The 21571-nt window shown below is 48.8% G+C and overlaps 1 protein-coding gene across 8 annotated transcripts in view; it reads right to left on the bottom strand.

Annotated features, from left to right (window-relative positions):
• MARK2 (microtubule affinity regulating kinase 2) overlaps positions 1-21571 on the bottom strand; it is a 57594-nt gene that overhangs the window by 14246 nt on the left and 21777 nt on the right. For 3 of the 8 annotated variants that reach the window (XM_027856332.1, XM_027856331.1, XM_027856330.1), the window contains exon 1: positions 17614-17710. The exons of 1 other annotated variant lie outside the window; for it this stretch is intronic. The gene's annotated coding sequence lies outside the window, so the exon portion shown is untranslated. Of the gene's footprint in view, positions 1-5229; positions 5618-17613; positions 17713-21571 lie in introns of those variants that run through there. 4 more of the 8 variants (XM_027856328.1, XM_027856325.1, XM_027856326.1 and 1 more) reach the window with 3 other exon arrangements.

The following is a 21571-nucleotide window of genomic DNA, read 5'->3' on the forward strand; positions in this document are numbered from 1 at the left end:
GGCTAGGTGGGAAGGACTCTTCAGGGAAGAAGAATGTGAATTCACCTTCACCAGCATGATCCCTCAGCACCCCTAGCACTGGCCTCTTGGAAGATCTGTCTCCACTCCATCCTGCTACCAGACTCATCTCCCTCTGCTACACACCTGTGTCCCCTCACTCTCCTCAGAATCTTTCAATGGGTCCCTAGTACAGCCCACGAGGTAAGGCCAGGCTCCTCTGCTCCTAAGGGTCTGTCCCAGCCACCATCCAAGCCTTGCCCTATACTTCCTGTCCTCCAGCCCTACACACAAATACTTGCCTTTTCAGGGAGTACCCCAGGCCTGCTGTTGGCTGCCCCACCCCCCTTTACCTGGCTGTCCCTCTTGTAAAGCTCAACTCAAATGAAATCCTGCCTAGCCTTCCTTCCTCAGACCTCTGAGAACAACCTGATGCCTCCTTGTACGTATCAAACACAAACACCATCCACCCTGAACCATGACATGAATGGACATGTCATAAATCCTCAGACCACAGGCTCCCTGAGAGCACAGCCTGGTCTTACCATCATCTTGTACCTTAAGTATATATGTGCTTTGCACATAGTAGACGCTGAAGTACTTGCTAAATTTAACTGAATAGCTGTGAACTGGTTAAGCAACTTAGGTAAACAGAAAGAACAGGAAAGAGTCCTGGGTTCAAGTCCTGACCCCGACATTCCCACATTAGTTGGTGGTTCTTAGAACCTCAGATCTGTACAAGGAGAACACTGCTCCAGAGCTGCCATCAGGGTGAAGGCGGGAATCCAGGCCTGGGCAGACATTGTTAGGTCCAGGAGGTCTCTCCCATCCCTGGAGAACTGAAGCACCTTGGGAGGCAGGCAATGGTTTTCCTGCCCCTTTGTCTTCCTAGGCTGAGCTTGGATGGCGATGGGGGGGAAGGGATCATTTTTCTGCCAGCCCTTATTAAGTGCCCCACCCCCTTCCAAAACCCTCTAGCTTCCAAAAAGCTTACAGCATTCAAATAGAGAGAAACCTGCCCCCCTGGACCAGGTTTCCTGGCCCCTAGTGAGGTCTCTCCGAGAGGGACAGAAGGCAGGAAGGCTGGAGAGCCAATTCCCTCAGGCATGGGCTTACTAGCCTCAAGGACTTCTCTCAGGCCCCTTCTGGGGCTAAAATCTATGATCCTGTGACTTCTATGAATCCGAGTTCTGGAAGGAGATGAGAAGGGCTCGACCGGGTCAGATGAAGCCTAGCTTTGGGACATTTTGCACGCAGAGCCCCAGAGGGCCTTGTCCCTTACAAGCCCCATTTGGTGAAAGCTGATCTCAGTCCCTTACTTGAGACCAATCTGGAGCTCCCTCTGCATGGTGGGTAACACACAAAACTGGGGGAAGTTAAGAATGTTACAGGGTTCAGTGGCCAGTGGATTTTTTCACATCGTATCCCTCCAATGACAAGCCTGGAGGCCTCAGAAAACGGGCTGGGGGAGGGAAGGCCACACACACAAGGAGTGGGAAAGATTTGTGACCTAAACATCTTGCAAGGTGAAAAACTCATCTTCACCCAACCTCGACAAATTTAACAAATTTAGAACAAAACACACTAAGTGAGGGGAAGCCTGAAATCAGGAAGACTCCTCTTCCTAAATTCAAATCTAGCCTCAGACACTTGCTAGCCATGTGACTCTGGGCAAGTCACTTCCCCCTATTTGCCTCAGTTTCCTTATCTGTAAAATGAGCTGGAGAAGAAATGGCAAACCACTCCTGGATCTCTGCCAAGAAAATCCCAAATGGAGCCATGGAGAGTCAGACACGAGTCAACAACAACCATGTCTGCCACAAAGCCTTAAAAAAATGAGCCAGGGATGGAAATGGCAAACCACTCCAGTTATCTCTGTCAGGAAAAGCCCAAATGGGGTCATGGAGATTCAGACCTACTGAAAAACAACAATCCTGAGTGACCCCTGGTCCTTCCCACCATGGAGATGCAGGTCCACTCTCTCTTACTGGACCGTGAGGGGGGTGAACTGAGACCTCCCCCCTCCCCCCTCCCCCCCACCTTGGGCAGACAGCCCATGGAGTCAGTCTTAGAGCTGGGAGTCCAGGTGTCATCGAGTGGCAGGAATGCACCCCTAACAATTCCAAGGACTCCTCCCAAGGCAGCTGGACCATCACCCTGGATTGAAACCTATCTTTCTAGGCATCAATTTGTGTTTTTTTTCCCTACTTCCTCAGGACAGAGTAGGTAACCCAGCTAACTAACTTGGGTACCTACTCGTCTTGAAAGAAAGTGGCATGTTTTGCTAAATTTTTGATTAACACTTCTTGTTGGGAAATTTGATTCCACTTAAATTCTGTTGGGGCAGCTAGGTGGCACAGTAGATAGCGTGCTACGCCTGGAATCAGGAAGCCTGGAGTTCAAACCCAGCCTGAAACACTTACTTGTCATGTGACCCTGGGCAAGTCATTAAACCCTGTTTGCCTCAGTTTCCTCATCTGTAAAATGAGCCAGAAAAGAAAATGGCAAACCACTCCAGTACTTCTGCCAAGAAAACCCCAAATGGGGTCATGAAGAGTCAGAACCACCTTGGCCATGAAGCCTTCTCTCCTTCCTCTGGAATCAACATATTCTAGAGATTCTAGAGGTTAGCTCAGTTCTGTGTCCAAGATAAGTGTTCAATAAATACTTATTTAATGAATGAATAAAACCAAAGAAGGTCCATACCCAGCAGAAAGCATAGCACAGCAGGGACCAGCACCTAGAGATCTGGACTTTCCAGTCCATCACAAACTAAGGTCAGACAAGCCCATGGCTTACCCTAGGAGGACTTCCTAGAGGTCTGGGCCTTGGGGACATTTTGAGGAGGGCAGCCTCTCCCCCAAACTTCCCCATCAGGTCAGCAGAGAACAGCACGGTGACTCCAGAGACAGAGAAGAGGACCTAGGGTCCACAGCCTCTGTGACCCGGGTTGAGTGCCCCCCGGTGCTCCAGGTGACTCTGAGGCCCCAGAAGTCTATTGGCAAAGGGAACTTCCTCACGGGGAGCTCCCCAGATAGAACAGATAGAAGCGCAGGTCCATCCTCCCCTCACTCTCACCTCCTCTTCAAGAATAAGGAATGAGAACAAAGTCTTAGACTCAGAGAGAGAGCTGGGGAAAGGGGACGGTCGAGAGTCCTTAGGTGCTTCTGGTTTGCAAAATGCTTTACATCTGGTCTCCTTGGATTTGAGAATGACTGAATGATTGTCCCCCCCCCCACCAAATAACAACCACAAAAACCCAACACCCCACACAGAAGGCAGCTTGAGGCAAGGCCTAGGCCCAAGAGAGAGTCTGGCCGGCACCTGTGCCCTTTACTTTCCAGAAGCCAGAGCCTGCGAACTCCCGCGAGGCCTCAGCTCAGCATCTGGTCTGTCAGGCCAAGGGCCCACATTGCAGCTGGCACAGATCTCAAGCATGCCGGCTCCTCCTTCTAAGTGTCCCAGAGGGAACCAGGACTGTGACAACGGGCACTGAGGCTATGGAAAGATGAACCGTCCTTGAGGCAGTGACCTAGCACAGCGCGTCGTCTGCCTCATGTCCCTGGCCCTAAGCCCGCACAGCGTCAATGGGGAGCTAAGTACAGAGCTTGGTCCCGAGCGTCAATGTCTGGAAGAGGCTCCCAGGGCTCTCCCCTGGCCCACACACGACTCCACACGTCCAGCCTTCATTCCTCTAGGTCAGAGGAAGCAGAACCTCTAGTCATGACTAGCAACTGTGTCAAATCCTCACCAAGTGAGATGTGGTGGGAGCCCAAAGTCAGCAAGCCTCCCTAAGGACCGACCGGAGGCTCCCAGCCTTTCTCAGCAGTCTCCTTCTGCTCCAGCACCACAGAAGGGGCCTTTGTCGAGGGGAGGGTGTCAGGGCCCTGGCTAACGAGTCACCTGGACATTCTGGTGCCTGGGGCCTTCTTCACACCCTGCATCACTTTAAGAGTTGGCAGCTGCTCTTCTAGCCGGGTAACTCAGCCTGAACCTCAACCCCAAGTAAGGATACTGTTCTCTGACAAGCCTGGAAACGTTTGGCTAAGCTTGGCCTGCCATCACCACAACATGGTTGAGGGAGTTTTGGATTGAGAGACAGAAGTGGATTCAAAGGCCAGCTTGGTCACTGACAGGTGGTGTGACTCTAGACAAGCCATTGCTAAGAACCTCTCAGTTTCCTCATCTGTACAATGAGAGGGTTGGCCTTGGATTCGTTCAGCCTCCGACACTTAAAAACTCAGAGAACAGGCAAGCCTCGGAGCACCTCTAGCCTGCCCTCCCTGCCCTGATTCTTTCAGAAAAGAACTCAATTTTTGTTTAACTGTTTGGGGGTGGGGTAAAGATAAAAAAAGAGTTCCTTTCTCTCAATGTTTAGGCAAAGCGCCTCACTGGAAACTCTTGGGAAACCTGCTTGAAGTGGAGCCCAGGCTCCCGAACCAAAGTGGTCACTAGAAGGGAGAACTTGAAGCCCAGATGACAGAACCAGCACCTGAAAAGTTTGGGAAAAGGACACAATCTAAGAGAGAAGGAAGAAGGGCCTATGAGCCTGGGATCCCATAGCTCCTTCCAGGCAGGGTGCCAGGATCGCCCGGAAGACAGCTCCACCCTAGGAGGACAGGCCCTGACTCAGGCAGGCAGCGCCCCTTCCTTAATGGTAGAAGCTTTCCCCAACAGTTCCTCACCTGGGCTTCTCCAGGAATTGCTCACCTAAGGTACCATGGTGGGGGGGGGTACCAGGGAGGGGCAGAGGTAGAAGAGGTAGGAAGAAGGCCAGGGGCAGCTGCACACACACTGGGGCACTCTGGTGCAGGATCAGTCAGGCGAGAGGAGAGGCTTTGCTGGGAGAGAGGGGACTGATTCCAGTCACTGAACCCTAGCAGGGGGTCTGGGGGCAGTGTCCCTACAATGCCAATACGTGCCCCTTACCAGTGTTTCTAATCATGCTGCCTGGTCAAGTCACCTGTCTGGGAAGCCCCCCCCCCCATCTCTCTCTCTCCACCTAGCCAGCTTACCATATAGTAACTGTGACAGGAGGTGGGGGTGGGGGTGGGGAGGGATATTCTCCCTGGTAATTTGCGTCTTCTCTTTTCTCAATCACCAAGTTGTCCCCTTGCTCTAAGAAAGCTTTCCCAGTGGCTCTTCCCACCCTGTACTGTCCCTCAGCTCTTCAGCAACTGCTAAAAGCCTCAATTCCACAGGGTTCTACGCCGGGAAGAGATGAAAACATACCCGATCTGAGAAAGGGGCTGGGAGCGACGTTGACTTCCATTCAGCAGGGCCCAGGAGAACCTGTCAGGCAGCAAGGGCAAAGTACAGAGGCCTCAAAGAGCCAGGCCCAGGGTGGGGGAGCTGGCTCTGCCGCCTGCCGCGACACCTTCCACCACCTCCTCAGTGAAAAGTGAGGAAGCAGCTAGGCTGAGCAGCTTCAGCCAGGGAACTTAAACTGTGTCGCAACCGAAACCAGCGCTAGCCTTGAGAGGCCAGGTTTAGCAAGGGGGAGGCCCGGGACCCAAGCAAGAGGCTTTTCCCAGATCCCCAGCCGCCAGGAAGTGGAGTCCCGGAGAAGTTCACAAGGAGCCAGGTGGGAGGAAAGGGGCGGGAGAGGAGGGGAGAAGGGAGGGAGGGAGAGAAAGAGAAAGAGAGGAGGACTCAGAGCACTTCCTGCTCCCTCCCCCTCCCCCCAGGAAGTGGCTTGCCCCACCCTCCTAAGGTGAGTTGCTGTGACTACAGATGACTGAGCCAGCCAGGGCCCATCATCAAGTCCTTATCTCACCTTCAGCAGGTGGGCCCGGCCACCCTTGGTCACACCCTAAAGGAGAAAGGGAAGGACAGGAGGTCATGGGTTTAGAATCAGAATGGACCCGGAGTGCCATCTTCTTATAGATGACCAAACTGTGGTCGGTGAAGTGACTGGCCCAAAGGCATAAGCAGTAAGTGGGGGAGGGGGCTGGAATCTGAACCCAGGCCCTCCTCCTCCCAATCAAGCGTTCCTTCTGCTGGACCGGACTGGACTACGCTGTGGCGCCGTCTGCATCTCAGCCTAGATCAGGTCAGGCCAGAAGAGGTGGGAAGGAGCCTCCTGGCATGCCCCAGAGGACCCTGTAGACAGCTTAGTTCTAGGCCGGGAAGCAAGGGCGAGCCAGAAACCAGGAGCACCTCCTAATGGAATGGCCGCCTTGGGAGGTCTCACTCAAGACCCAGCCCAGTCCTTGAGGGGCTTCTCCTGGGGCCTCTGAGCACCCACTGCTCCTCCCCGGGGGACCTCCTGCTGTCTCCTTGGCAACCCCTCTGCGGCCTGGTCAAATGACTCAATTCTCTCTGAACTCAGTTTCCTTGGCCGTTGGAATAAATGATCTCTAAGGTCCTTTCTCAATCCCTGTGCTCTCCTGTTTGGTCTGTTTCTATCTCCAGTAAACGGTGATCCCTTTTAAGGCTCCTGCTCCCTCCCCAGTGTCTGTCCTCAGAGTATTCTACACCCTAATTGCGCTCAGACCACACGTGCTTACAAATCAGCGCTGCTGCACACCATGAAGAAGGCAATGGGGTTCATACACTGCTGGATGACATGACAGCCCCCTCCACCCCCAGCCAAACCCCAAATCCCCTCACTGCCTTCTCACCCAAAGTTGACTGGGGAAGGTAAGCACATGCTACAACGGGATCAAACTGCCTCTCAAAGGGATCTCGAGGCAACACCCAACAGAGGAAGCTGTCTGTTTGACTGACTATTCACATCCCTCTTCCCTGGCCCCATCACCACACTTGGACCTCTGTAAGACCCTTTGGATCTCAGACTCAAACTGCATAGTTTCAACCCATCTCCAAGATGCTGCAGCCCCATGGAATGGTGTAGGGGTGGAGACCAAAGCTGTGAGCTGTGCCCCTGCCCCCAGCTAAGACAATGCTGATGGCCTCCACACAGTGAAATTGTGAAAATCAGAGGGTTGGGGCTCCCTCTTTCTTTTTAAGCTTTTAGTATTCAAGATGCTCATGGCTGTTGTGAGTCAATAACTCAGAGGCACAATCTGAGAAACAGAAACGTATTACGAATCAAAGATAACACATTCCTGAGTAAAGAGGCTGGACCCTAGTAATTCAGACTCCAGTGCCACTTGGAGAATCACAGAATTTCATTAACATCCAAATACAACAACAGAAGGCTGGGACTGAGAAAATCAAGGTCTTGCCCCTTTTTCCTAACCAGAATACTCAGGTTCTCCAGAAGGCGAAGGCATCACAGACCACAGAGGTCAGGGAGAGGGGGTAGCTGGCCCTCCTAGGAAGCCCACAGCAGTCCTAGGGTTCTCCTAGCAGGAGGCATGCATGTCCCTAGGACATAGGGGCAACTCAGGCCCCACACCCCAAACAAAGAAGTCTGGACAAAAGCCAGAGTCCAGCAAGGAAGAAGTGATCCAGATTCAGCTCCCTGTGACCTGGGAGCGAAAAGGGAATTAACACCAAGTTAATCGCCAGCCTCCTGAGCCAGAGGAACATTCACTCTCAGCTCAGACAGATGTGGATTCACTTGTAACCTCCAGATACCGTGTTTGGGAACAAAAGCAGAGCCGTCATGGAAACCTGTAAAGCCATGGTGTGGATGGAGACAGTGACCATCTCCCAAGCCCCTGACTCCAAGGAAAGAGAAAAGGGCACGACTGCATGGAGGAGCTGCCTCTTTTGGGGTTTTGGGACCTTTCTTTCACCTTACTGCAACACATGCCCTTTCCTCTTTGCTTAAGACCCTCACTGCCCTGGTGACGGGTAAACCTCTTCTTGGCTAAAGCCTAGCCTGGCAAACCTTTGCCTGGAAAGGGTGATGGGTAAAGAGGGTCCTTTCTAGCTGCCCACAAGAGAAGGTGGGTGAGAGAAGAAAACACCTTCTCCCCAGCAACAGGCAGCTTGGAAACTTCGTCTGAGGCCCAGGCAATGTACCTTGACCCCTCCTTCCCTGACTTAGTCCTGGGACTCCTTCCTCCCATGCAAAAGGGGCACAATAGTAACACGTGGGGCAAGGGGGTGGGGGTTGGAAAGTGCTAGTGCACGCATGTGCATGCTCACTCTCAAGCATGCGCGCACACGCGCACACACACACACACACACACACACTTAGAGACACTTGCCTTCCTGCACTAGTGGGTTACTGTAACCATGGCGACTAACAAGTTCCTTCACATTACAGCAGAGACTGCATGCTGGGGGTGGGGGGTGGGGGGCAGACAGGGAGAAAGCATGACTTTGGTTGGCATGCAGACTCATGGGGAAGCTAAGGTAAACCTGGGGTTGGCAGCTTAATGATCGTCATGGGACCCTGGGCAAGTCATTTGCCCTCCTCAGCCCCTAAATTTCTCACCTGAGGTCTCTTGCAGTTCCAGCCTGAGGATCTCTGCGGACCTCAAAAGGCATGGAGCCAACTCCTCTCGGAGCTGGTGACTAGCGACCTCTGGGACTCTGGGGGTGGCCCTGGCATCTCTCTGTCAGACCCCACCATGCTGGAAAGAGAGCCCACACAGTCCCTGCCCACAAACAGGCCGCTCATCACTTGGTGATAATGACCACGGCCACCCAGAACACAAAGAAAAGTGGCAAAATGAGTCTCCTTCATCCTTTTACCCGCTAACAAAAGGCAGGCATTATTTCCCTTGGGTTCAGAAAAGGAAATGGCTTAACCTTCAAATTTCTACTCCAAGTTGAATTGTAGGATTAGAGACCCCTAAGTCAAGGACCTCCAGACAATCTGGGTGTGAACTAGCCACTGGCTCTGCCCAGTGGGAGGGGCAGTAACTCATCCAAATTCCCTAAACGAGTGAGTGACAAAGTCACTATGAGGACCAAGGCCTCCAGCCTCTCCCTGGCCTCTTGGGCCCGTGGGCAGGCCCTATTTCTACTCCTAATCCTGTGTCCTACAATGATCACATTTGGTGCTGGAAAAGACCTTGAATATTATCTAGTCCAACCCTATCATTTTAGAAATGAAGGTGCATGTACAGAGTGGAGTATAGGAAAGCAAAGGAATGTTAGTAAACCCCCAAACCCACCAACCATGAGGAATTCCGAGAAACCTGGGAAGCCTCATTTGACCTCTCTGTCTCTCTCCCTCCCTTTCTCTGGCTGGCTGGCTGGCTCGCTCTCTCCCTCTCTCTCTCCCTCCCTCCCAGGACACAGAATCATTGATTCTCATGGGCAGAAGATACCTCTGAAGCCACCTAGCCCAACCACCTGATCCCTAAGAACATCCTAACAGCCATCAAGACGTCTTCCAAACTTTGTTTAAAAACTTCTCAAGGAGAAAGCCCTTAGAGCCCACTGCATTTTTAGGGAATTCTGTGAGGAAGAATTTCCTTAAAGCAATCTGGAATCTGGCTTTCTGTAGCTTCCTTCCCATTGTTCCTAATTCCTAAGCTGCCCCCATCTCTCCTCGGATGCCGTCACCATCCTAGAGCAGGCCCTCATCACCTCTAACTTGAATAACTGCCAGTACCTGCTGACTGGTTTCCTTGCTGCAAGTGTCTCTCCTCTCCCATCATCTTCCACCCAGCTGGTTGTCAAATTTTCTAAAGCACAGATCTACCCATGTTACTGTCCCCTCCACTCCATAAACTCTAGGGGCTCCCTACTGCCTCCAGGATCAAATACAAAATGCTCCACTCGGCATTCCAAGCCCTTCCTGACCTAGCCCCCTCCTGGCTTTCCAATCTCCTTACAGCTTATTCCCCAGTGACACTGGCCTCCTGGCTGCTCCATCTCCTGATTCCAGACATTACTCTCCCTATCTGTGCCCCACACCCAGAATGTTCCCCCTCATCTCTGCCTACTGCCTTCCTTCAAGTCCCAGCTAAACTGCCACCTTTGACAGGAAGCCTTTCCCGTTCCCCACTAATACCATGGCTTTACAGGTTTCCCCCTTTTATCCTGTAAAAAGTTTGTTTATACATAGTTGTTTACACGGTGTTTCCACTGTTCTGACTGTGAGCTCCAGGAGGCCAGGCACCGATTTTTGCTGTTCTTTGTATCCAAAGTCAGTCAATAAGCACCATTAAGTATGTCATAGGCATTGTGCTAAGTCCTAGGGCTCCAAACAAATGAAAAAGACCATCTACCCTGAAAGAGCCTACAGTGGAACAACACATGTAAACACATGTAAACAACTGTGTACAAACAAGATATAGACAAGATAAATACAAAATAACCAACAGAGGGAATGAAGAAGGATCATCAAAGTTTTCCTGGAGAAGGTGGGATTTTAGCTGGGACTTATAGGAAGCAGAGAGGTAAAGATGAGGAGGGAGAGTGTTCCAGGCATTGGGACACAGAGAAAATGCTGAGAATCTAGAGACAGAGTACCTTGTTTCAAGGACAGCCAGGAAGCCAGTGTCACTGGACTGAATAGGACATTTTGAGGAGTAAGGCGTAAGAAGACTGGGAAGGTAGGAGAAGCTTAGGTTATGAAGGGCTTTGAACATCAAACAGAAGGTTTTGTATTTGATCCTGAAGGCAACACAGAGCTACTGGAGTTTGCTGAGTGAGGAGTCAACATGATCAGACGTGCATTTTAGAAAGATCACTCTGGCCAGAGCTGAGTGTTAACAGCAGGAATGGGGAGAGACTGGAGGCAGGCCGAGGAGATGAGGGACAGTATTAGAGTGAGGGCAGTGTCAGGAGAGAAGCAGAATAGTAATGAGATACTACAAAGGGAAATTTGACAGGTCTTGGCAACATATTGGATAGAGGGGGTGAGACAATGTGTGGAGTGCAGGATGACACCCAGGTTTCATGCTAGGGGGACTGGCAGGACGGTGATGTAATCAATAGTAATATGGACATCTGGAAGGGGGGAGGTTTAGGGGGAAAGATGAATTTAGTTGTGGATATCTGCTAGATAATACCACTTTTAGGTCTATATTCCAAAGACACCATAAAAATGGGAAAAGGACCCACATGTACAAAAAATATTTACAGCAACTCTGTTTGTGGTGGCAAAGAACTGGAAACTGAGGGGAAGCCCATCAATTGGGGAAAGGCTGAACAAGTTTTGGTATATGAATGTAATGGAATACTATTGTTCCATAAGAAATGACGAGCAGGCAGATGTCAGAAAAACCTAGAAAGACTTACATGAACTGATGCTAAGTAAAGAGAGCAGAACCAGAAAAATATTGTACAATAACAGCAACATTGTGCAAGGACTAACTTTGACAAACTTAGCTCTTCTCAGCAATGCAAGGATCTAAGACAACTCCAAAAGACTGATGATGGAAAATGCTGTCTACATCCAAAAAAGAACTATGAAGTCTGAATGCAGATGGAAGCATACTATTTGCTCTCTCTCTCCATCTGATATAGAAGTAGATGTGAGAATCACCAGCATGGAAATAGCCAATGACTCCATGGAAGCTGATGAGATCCCCAAGTGCATTAGTACAGAAGGAGAAGAAGGACCAGGACAGAGCTCTGGGAGACACCCCCAATTAGCAGGCATGAGTGGAATGAAGATCTTACAAAGGAGACTGAGGAGAGGTTAAATAGGTAAAGCCAGGGGAGACTGGTGTGCCATAAACCAAAAGGGAAAATAACAAACAGCATCAAAGGCAGCAGAGAAGTCAAGGAGGATGAGAACTGAGAAGACCGTTCGATTTGGCAACTAAGAGATCAATGGTAATCCCCAAAATTTAGAAGAGAGCCTGGAACATACACAGAAGGCGCTTAACATGTATTTATTGACTTGACTTGACCTGCTCAGTTCTGGCCTCTATGGTCAAGCAGAACACATCTAGTCCCTTTCTCCAGGAAGACCCTTCCAGGGTTAGAACCCGACCATCCTCCTGTCTTCTGTCTTCCAGGTTCTTCAACTGCCCCTTATGTGGTACGATCCCAAGGACCTTCACCATTGCAGCGGCCCTCCCCCAGACACTCTATAGGGCATCAATGTTTTTCCTAAAACGCAGCACCCAGATAGATGGCAGTAGAGTCAGAACCAAACCAATTTATAGAGCACTTGAACATCCACAAAGTGATTCTCTCTCTCTCTCTCTCTCTCTCCCTCTCTCTCTCTCTCTCTCTCACACACACACACACACACACACACACACACACCCCCATCCTTCCCATCTGATTCTTAAAACCCTATGGAGATATATCATCCCTATTTTACAAATGAGGAAACTGAGGCAGATAGCGGTGCAGTGACTTACCCAGGATCACCCAAAGAATAAGTGTCAGAGGTGAGATCTGTACCTCCATCTCTCAACTCCAAACTCCTGACACTATATCATGATACATCTATCAAATATAAGATAGGGAAGGGATGGATCTGTGAAAAGTCAGGAGGTTTTAGAGAATATAAGTTCTACAAGAGTCAACAGCTGAAGATAGCAGCCAAAAGAGCAATGCTGTAATCCGTTGGTCAATATGCATTTATTTATTAAGTGCCTTCTGTGTGCTCATACCATGCTAAGCACTGGGAACTCAAAGAAAGGCAAAAGACAAACTCTGGTACAAGGAACGAGCAAAGAGGCCAGTGTCACAGAGGGGTTCGGTATAAGAACACTCGGAAGGCTGAAGGGGCCAGGTTATGCAAGGCTTGAAAAGCTAAAGAGAGCATTTGATATTTGATCCTGGAAGCTAGAAGGGGCCACTGGAGTTGAGCAAATGCAGAACAGTCTCCATCAGTTTTGCTCTCCTATATCCTGGTCTGACCACATCTGGGGTATCTTGTGCAGTGGGTTCCTATTTTAGGAAGAACCTGGCTGAACTGGAGGTTGTCCAAAGGAGGGTGACCATGCTAGTGAAGGGTCTTGAGTCCACACCAGATGAGAACCAGGCGAAGGAACCAGGGCTTTTAGCCCAGGTAAAATGTTTGAGTAGTTGAAGGCTGTCATCAGGAAGGAGGCCGAGCGTCAGTGGGGCTGGCCACCAGGGGCAGATGTGGAAACACTGGGTAGAAACTGCAGAGGCAGAGTTAAGTTTGAGAATGATTCCAAAGTGGAACAGGCTTCCTTAGAAGCTAAGGAATCCCCCTTCCCAAGAGCTCTTCAACCGAAGGCTGGACGACCAGTTGGGGCTATCACAGTGGGAGTGGGGGCCCTTCCAACACTCAGAGACTCCAGGTCATGCTCTGCCACTCATGAAGTAAGCCTCCTTTACTTAGGAATGCTGCTGGGGAGGCAGCTCCTCAGGATCCAGGACAGCATTCCAAGAAGCTCTTCATTCTAGGGCTGTGGGGTCCTTGAAGACGTCCAAGAATCTGAGAGAACAAATTTTCACCAGTCCCACAAATGGTAAACAGAGGCCACCAAGAGATGGTCACTGGATACAGGCAGCAGTTGTCCCTACACACGAGCCTTTCTAGGGACTGAAAAAGCACCAACAGCAGCCACCACCTAAGCACTCAAATGGAGAAGGCCAATTGGGATGGGGAGTTCTTGTCTCAGCCTGGTTGAATATTTCTGGGGTAAGTAACCGAGGCGCTGCCCACTTCACTCTGCAGGCACCACAGGGACAGAGGCTGAGATGCTTTAGCCAGAAGTGATTTACTCAAGTTGTTTCCTTTTGGTGGGTGCCATGTGTCTGCCCAACTTGCCTGACTTCTAGCTAAGATTGGTTTGGACCCAACTGTAAAGTTAAAATTTGTCTAGGGTCAAGAATATTAATCCAGGTTAGTTTATTCACAAAAGGGCACCTAGCTGTGCCTTAAAGCAAGTGGGCTAAATCAGCTACCAACAGCAAAACACGACTGGTCTTAAACTCAACTACAACCCCTTAAAGACTGGCTGGAGCCATCTAAACGGCTGGGCTACGATCCCCTAAACTGAATGCTGGGCTCATTTTCGCCTTATGATTTCTTCTACGATTCTGGATTATTTTAATGAGCAAATGCTGGACAATTGTTCACTGGACCTAACAAAAGAGAGGCTCCTCACCCCCTTTCCCTGAAGCCTTCATTTCACCCTGGCTACCCTGACTTGGTTCCTCCATGAAGCACTTTGCCTGTCTATCCTTCCAAGGACCCTTAGAGTCTTCATCTTGTCTCAAATCAGAAGAGGACAAAAGCTGTTTTCAGTCACTAAAACGGAATAGATTTCATGTTACATGAACTCTATAACTAAACATCTGGCTATATATACATACACTAGGGGATGGGGGGAAGATGAGAATCAGTACATGATCTTTTAAATAAGAAGGGAAAAGGACAGTTTCAGGCCCATCTCTGAGTAGGCATGGTGATAGAAAAGTCTTCTTTTATTTATTCAGAGAGGAAAGGGGGTAGTGGGAGTCTTCTGGCTGCCCAGTCTGTTGTCAGTAAGCACTTGTGCATCTATGGAAGAAAGACATCAGCTACTCCAACTTCAGGACAGAAGCAGGATTCTGGTAAGGCAGTAGCAGCAGCCCAGGGACTAGATTGGTGCTGAGTTCAAAGCTGGTTCCCAGTGAAACATAAGGAAGGTGTCTATTTTAGGGCTCAGGAGGGTAACTGGATTAAAAAAAAAAAAGTAACTAAGTTGCGATTCCTGGCTATCACTGACGACCCACAGTAGTCATGAGCTCATGGGGATGGCCAAGTGAAATTTAAAACTGGCATCTGGAGAACTGGTGGAGCAGCCTGGGCACTGAAGGCAATGGCCAGGTGGGCCTCAGGTAGCTTCCTCACCCCAAGGTTCTCACCACTCCCCCTCTTCTGTCAAGTCACCTTGTCATTATGGCTCTGTGGCCACGTCTCCTCCGCACTATCACCTGTTGTCTCTGACAACATCTGGCACTTCCATTCAGTAAGAGAATCTCTCTCAATGCCTTTAAAGTCTCCTCTGCTGCTGTGTTACCAAACAGCCCGTTATCTCCCCATTATAATTCATAGCAACTCTGGCCTTTCTTATCACTGCTGATCTGGAAAAGCAACAGTAACTTGTCTAAGAAATGGAACAGACATTTATTATCCTTCCACACACTAAGAGCTCTGCTTTGATATTTCCGGTGTGAATTAATGCTCTGATCGTAGGACCTTGTCCACACCATGATGCCCCAAATCACTCTCACCAACACCCCCCCCCCACCCTCAGACACAGACACAGACACACACACACACACACACACACCACACCTGCCTCTTGTCCAGCTGGATAAGCCAGCACTCTCCTGCCCACCCTTCCCCCCAGCAAAGAGCCTTTTCTTACCCAAAGGCAGAGGAACTAAAAACAGCAGCTGGGGAGTTCAGTTGACTCACCCAGCATAATCATCTCCTCCCAGAATCTCCAGTCTCCTCCTGGGGTTTTTGCCAACACAAAGTAAGAAAGACACACGGGGTCTTAAAAAAAATGTCTCTCAGCATTTCTGAAATAGTCTCTCCACCCGGGTGCAGATTTAACCCTCTGGCTGAACTTTCTCCAGCTAGGCTCCAATGTACTGGCTGGTGCTAGCCAATGCACGAGGCTAAATGGACACCAGGATTACCGGGCTCTCCTCGTGGGTCTTTCCGTAACCCATTTCATGCTCCGGAGAAAGATCCTGCCTCTGCGCATCCTCATCTGTAAAGTGGCTAAGAATGATCTAAAATGCTTTTTACTTCTCCAGGGTCCCTAATGAGGAAGGAAAAAAAGAGATGACATGCTCAGCTCTTCAGAGACAAGGTCCAAATCAACACGGGGGAGTCTACTTATCCTACAAGATGCTTATTAAGGTCAGTAATGACAGGATTGTCCCCCTTAGCCCACCCGTGCATTCTTATAGCCATTCAATTTAAGTAACGATTAAAATTTCAACTGGCTGCTGTTGTAATAGGCAAAATCCCACAGTGCAGCGTGCACTGACGTACCCGTGGTTTTGTCTGCTTCATAAAACAAACAGGTCACTGACAGCCTTACCAAGAGAGGGCACCCATGCATCAAGGGTGAGGTTGGTGGAAACCTAGGGCCATGAGTCCTACCAGTTTTACAGAGAATAAGCTTTGGGACTGGTTGCATTAAATCCTGTAACATTACAGGACATGATCTGTAACCCCTCAAAAAAAAAATCTAACCTGACCACATATACAGGAATGACCAAGTGGGTGAAGACCGTCTATTGCCAAGATGCTGACTTGCATTTGGATGGAAAACCTATCGAGGAATTAACTGAGACGACAGCTTCTGTAAAGTAGCAAGTCATACAACAAACTTGGAAAATCAAAAGCATTTTTACATAGTAATAACAGAATCCAGGTAAGAATAACAGAAAGAGAAGTCCATTTGAAATAACTACAAAATATATAAAATATCAGAGAGGCAATCATCTACCAAAGCACACTCAATATCTATATAGATATAATTCCAAAAAGCTCCTTAAAGAAATAAAGAACTTAAAAATTAGAATAGTCAATGTTCATTGGCCGTGCCAATACAATAAAGATACTATGGAAATTGATTTACCATTTTAGTGTTGTACCAAACTACCAAAGGCAAACTTTACAAAATTGGACAAAATAACAAAATTCATTTAGAGACAAAAGGAAAAAAATGGAAAACAGCAATTCCAGACTTCAAACTACATTAGAAAACAGTAATCATTAAAACTATTTGCTACTAGTTAAAAAACAGAGGTTAGGGGCAGCTAGGTGGCTAAGTGGATAGAGCACTGGCTCTGAAGTCGGGAGTACCTGAGTTCAAATCCGGCCTCACATCAAACACCTGACACTTACTAGCTGTGTGACCCTGGGCAAGTCACTTAACCCCAATTGCCTAAATAAAATAAAATAAAATAAAATGGACAAAATAAAATAAAAAACAGAGGTTAAAGGACTAGCCCAGGGGCACACAGTGAGGAGGCTGGATTTGATCTCAGGACTTCTTAGCTCCAGGCCCAATTGCTTTGTGCCCTTAGAGAAGTATGAGAAGACTCGTGGGCAATCAAGGCTTTCACCACACAAACAGTAAGAACAACAGAACCATGGAGAGTGAGATTTAGCCGGGCCCCAAGGAAGAGATCTTTGTAGAGGTGGGGGGCTACAGGGATGGAACACTGCATACAGCATCCGCCTTTTAAGATACAGAAGCTAGTTATGCTGAGCTAGCTTTTTCCTCTTCTTTATTATTTGTTTTCTGGGAGGAAGAGAAATGAGGGGTGAAATGAGGGATCCTGGGGGAACTGTAGGTGGTATAAAAACAAAATACCAATAAAATATTTTTTTAAAATTCCATAAAGAAAAAGAAACCTCCAGAGCAAGTTTATTCACACGCATATTTGGGAGAGATGGCACAGCCGCACAAGTTGGAGGAAAAGGGCAGAGCGGATTGTCTTGGGGAAATTACAAAGTTTCTTTACCGCCCCCAAGCAACACTACTACCATTCTGCCCCTATTGATTTATACACAACAGTCTCCAAAGAATTTTCATTGACTGTCACACGGCTAGCAATGCAGAAAGAGGCACCTGATAGGTGGGAGCAGTCTGCAACATAAAAGCAATGAGGAATTAGAAGAGGAATAGGAGTAGAAGGTGTCACCAAGGAACTGTCCGATAGAAAGAAAAGCCAGGCTGAGCACATGGTGAGAACCAGAGACGACAGCTGCTTGACACGCACAGAGGTTTCCTGCAAGTGGAGTGGGCCCCTGGTGGCAAAGTGATGGAGGACCTGGCTGCCGACACTTACAGCATTGTGAAGAATTCCCAAGGTGAGATCCCAGACCAGAGTGAAGCTTGCCCATCCTTCCAAAGTCTTCTGATCTGATGATCTGTCACTGTCCTCAGCACGGATCATCTGGATGAGTTAAGAAGCTTTCTCATTGGCCATCCTGCCTTGGCTCTCCCCACCCCCATCCATCCACCACAGAATGACCAAAGGAATTTTCCTAAAAAAGGTGCAGCTCTGTGTCACACACTGCTCCCCCCTGCTCCCCCCGCCCGCCCCCTCCATGAACTCTGATGGCTGCCGGGCACCACCAGGAACAAGTCTCAACTGCTCTGCTTAGCATCTTTTCACACATGACTCCCCTCTGCTCACTCTGCAATCCAATCCCGAGGCTCTACTCAATGCTCCTCACACCCTGTAACTCCAGCACTCAGTGGAGTGTCTGGAACACAGGAAGCACTTAGAATAAATGCTTGTTCAAGAACTATGGCCCAGCGTTCTCAAAGGCTCTACTAAAGAGAGCACCAACTCTGGCAAAGCCCTCCCAAGCTGGAAAAACTTCACAGAAAGGTTGGCAAAGGCTGTGGGCTCTGTTGTCTAAGAACCACCCTCATCCAACGTTGGCCACAAGGTGATGACTGTCCCAACAACAAGAAAACCACAGATTCTCCAGGTGCCAAGATCATTTGGCACCTACCATATGCGATCTCACCTGGCTATCAGGAGTGATCCTACAGGAACTGCCAGCAGCCACGAGAGAATTGTCTCAATACTTACAAAGCCAGCGTCTAACTCAAACATTCAAAGTCTAAGTCTATTTTTCCATGGAAACAAAGTTTATGTCCCAATTCTAAGCACGGAGTCCAAGGAGGTCAAAGAGAAAAGAACGGCTCCCTATACACACCAATGGTTGCCAAAGCACTTTCTGTACCGGCCAAAAACCAGAAACAAAGTCAATGCCCGTTCATCTGGGAATGGCTACCCCAGCTGCAGAGCCAGATGTAAGGTAGTATCACTGCACCGGAAGGAAGATAATCGTGAACAATTCGGAGGAGCGAAGCGAGATTTGGGAGAGCTGCCGCAGGTGAGGGGAGCAGACCCAAATCGATGGTCACCTTCCTCCTCCAAGACACACACCTTCCTCTGCAGGGTCATCGTGGAGGGGGTGAAGACCTCCAGGACTCTGTACCTAATGTCAGGGCAGACAAAGTTCCAGCATCCACTGCTTTGGCTGAGCCTTTTTTTTTCTTTCTCTTTCAAAATCTTGCTGACTGGGGGAAAGGGGACCGAGGGACATAGACTAAAATTCATGTCACACAATGACAAGAGCGACCATTATACAGAACAAAAATAATCACTCACATTTATGGTACTTGAGTCTAAAGCAAAGGGCTTTAGATACATTATCTCAGGATCCTCACAACCACCTTGCAAGGGAGGGGTTGTTACTCTACAGGTGGGAAAACTAAGGTTCTGGGAGACTGTGACTTCCTCAGTCACACAGCTAAGTGCTCAGGGAGGGAACTGAACCCCGAGTCTTCTTGGCTTCTCTGTACAATGCTATATAAACCCTGCCACGATGGCTTACAGGTCAGTCAAAAAAACCTATTTAACCTATGACACTACCGAAATGTAATAATAATAATAAATAACCACCTTTATATGGCACTTTAAGTTTTGAAAATTGATTTACAAACATGATCTCATCTGATCCTCACAACAACCTATGGTCCTCATTTTACAGTTGAGGAAATTGAGGCAGAGAGAGGTTCAATGACTTGCCTAGGATCACAGAGGTAGTGAGTGAGTGTCTGAAGTGGGATCTGAACCTGGGTCTTCCTGAGTCCAGGCCCAGCACTCCATCTCCTGTGCCTCCCATCTATCTTTTTTTTTTTTTTTTTCAGTTTTTATGGGAAAATACCGACTTCCAAAAGGAGACAACGGTAACAAGAGCCCTAGTGAGGGACACTCTTGTCAGCTTCCAAGCCGATGGTGGTGACCCTCCCACCTGAAGGCAGAGGGAGGGTTTTAGGAGACTGGAAGGCAGTAGGGGCAGCTGGATGTCCAAGCGGTAGGGGTAGGAAAAAGTCTGAGTGGACGGTCTAGTGGAAATGACGAGGCTGCAGTCAGAAAAATAGGGGGTGTCATGAGGCTAAGGCGGGGGGGGGGGGGGAGACAGCATAAGGGATAAATTTTCCCTCCCTCTCTTCATTTTCTCTTTTTTTTTTCCTTCAAGCTGAGGGAGCAGAACATGGACTACGGACCAGAGACGGCATCTGGGCCCCTCTTCTTACCTCTCTACCCATCCCCTCACCAGAAGGGGACACCGAACCATGAACCTATAAAAGGGGAGCAGCCTAGGAAAAGATGGGTCTGGGAAGGGCAGGAGCAAAGCAGTGGTTTCTAGTTATACTGGATACCTCAAGTCAAGTCAGAAGCATGTATTAAGCACTTGCTGTGTGGCAGGCACTGGGCAGACAATGTACTGAGGAGACAAGCAAAAAGCTAGTCTCTGACCTCCAAAAGCTTCCATTCTAAAGGGGACAACAACAGACCAGAGGGGGCTGGGGGCTTCTAAATGCTTTCTCCACAGCGGCCCTCTGAGATCAGGGCCGTAAGTCTCACTATTCCAACTTTATAGAAGAGGAAACAGGGACTCAGAGAGATTCCGTCACGGGCCAAGGATCAGAACTAGAACTCAGGCCTCTGACTCTGTCTAGACCTAGGGCTGGGGAATGCTCTACTAGGCAGCTGCTTTAAAACCTAAAGGCCATTGGAGAGGCAAGAGTGCTGAAGCTGGGCTCAGAAAGTCCCAAGCTTCTTGAAGGTGTAACCATGGGCACGTCCTTGTTGAGCCTCAGTTTCTTCTCCTGTAAAATGGGCCCAAGAGTCCTGGTAGTGCCTCCTTCACAGCTCCAAAGGAGACTGTGTGGGTAAAATGCTTTGTAAACCTTAAAGCACTAGAAACACCAACTCTTCTGGTCATCTGTATACGTGTGTACCTTGACGTTCACTTACAAACCCCAAAATAAACCAGGACAAACAAACATATCAGTAGAGGAGACTGGGATGAGTGACTAACACCTTCAAGACAGAAGAAATGGCTTTTGGAAAGGGGCAAGGAGGGAATCTGGTTTGCATGACTTTTTCCCCAATGGGGGAAGGTATAAAGAAAAGAAAATAATTTTTATTGATTAAAAACAAAAATGGAGGCAGCTAGGTGGCGCAGTGGATAAGGCTCTGGCCTTGGAGTCAGGAGGAGCTGAGTTCAAATTTGGCCTCAGACACTTGACATTTACTAGCTGTGTGACCCTGGGCAAGTCACTTAACCCCAACTGCCTCAAACCCCCCCCAAAATGAAATGTCATTTAAAAACGAAACAAATCACAAAATTTCCAAGTAACCTACAATTTGCACAGATTCCAAATGCTTTACTAATTCACCCTACAGAGCAACAATTCTATCTAGCAAGTTCTGGGTCTTTAGGGAGTGCACACTATAACCCATCTCGCCTTTGGGGTCAGGAGCAGAAGCATCTATCTTTACAATCACAAGAATCTGAGTTAAAATTCTGAGTTAGCAATCACCCACCAGCTCATTTTACAGATGAGGAAACCAAGACCTGGAGAAATCCAGTGACTTTTCCAAGGCCACATAGTCCCCCACCACAAAACCCCTATCACAAAACTTTACAGGTTCACCAAGTGAACTAACAAGTCCCAGGTCCACACCCTCAGCCTCCTGCTCCCCGTCTGCTCTAATATAAACATCTGAAATGAACACGCATTCCACCTCTAGGGAGAACCTTGGGTGCTGACTATAACTTCTTCCAAACAATCTTTTATTTCACCCATGTGGGTCCTCCCCTCCATTGATAAGATGCATGCTTGCATTAACTACTGTGGTTTAAACACACACACACACACACACACACACACACACACACACACACACACACACACACACACACACACACACA

Source organism: Vombatus ursinus, unplaced genomic scaffold (genome assembly GCF_900497805.2).
Source record: "Vombatus ursinus unplaced genomic scaffold, bare-nosed wombat genome assembly UNPS02011369.1, whole genome shotgun sequence".
Lineage (NCBI taxonomy): Eukaryota > Metazoa > Chordata > Mammalia > Diprotodontia > Vombatidae > Vombatus > Vombatus ursinus.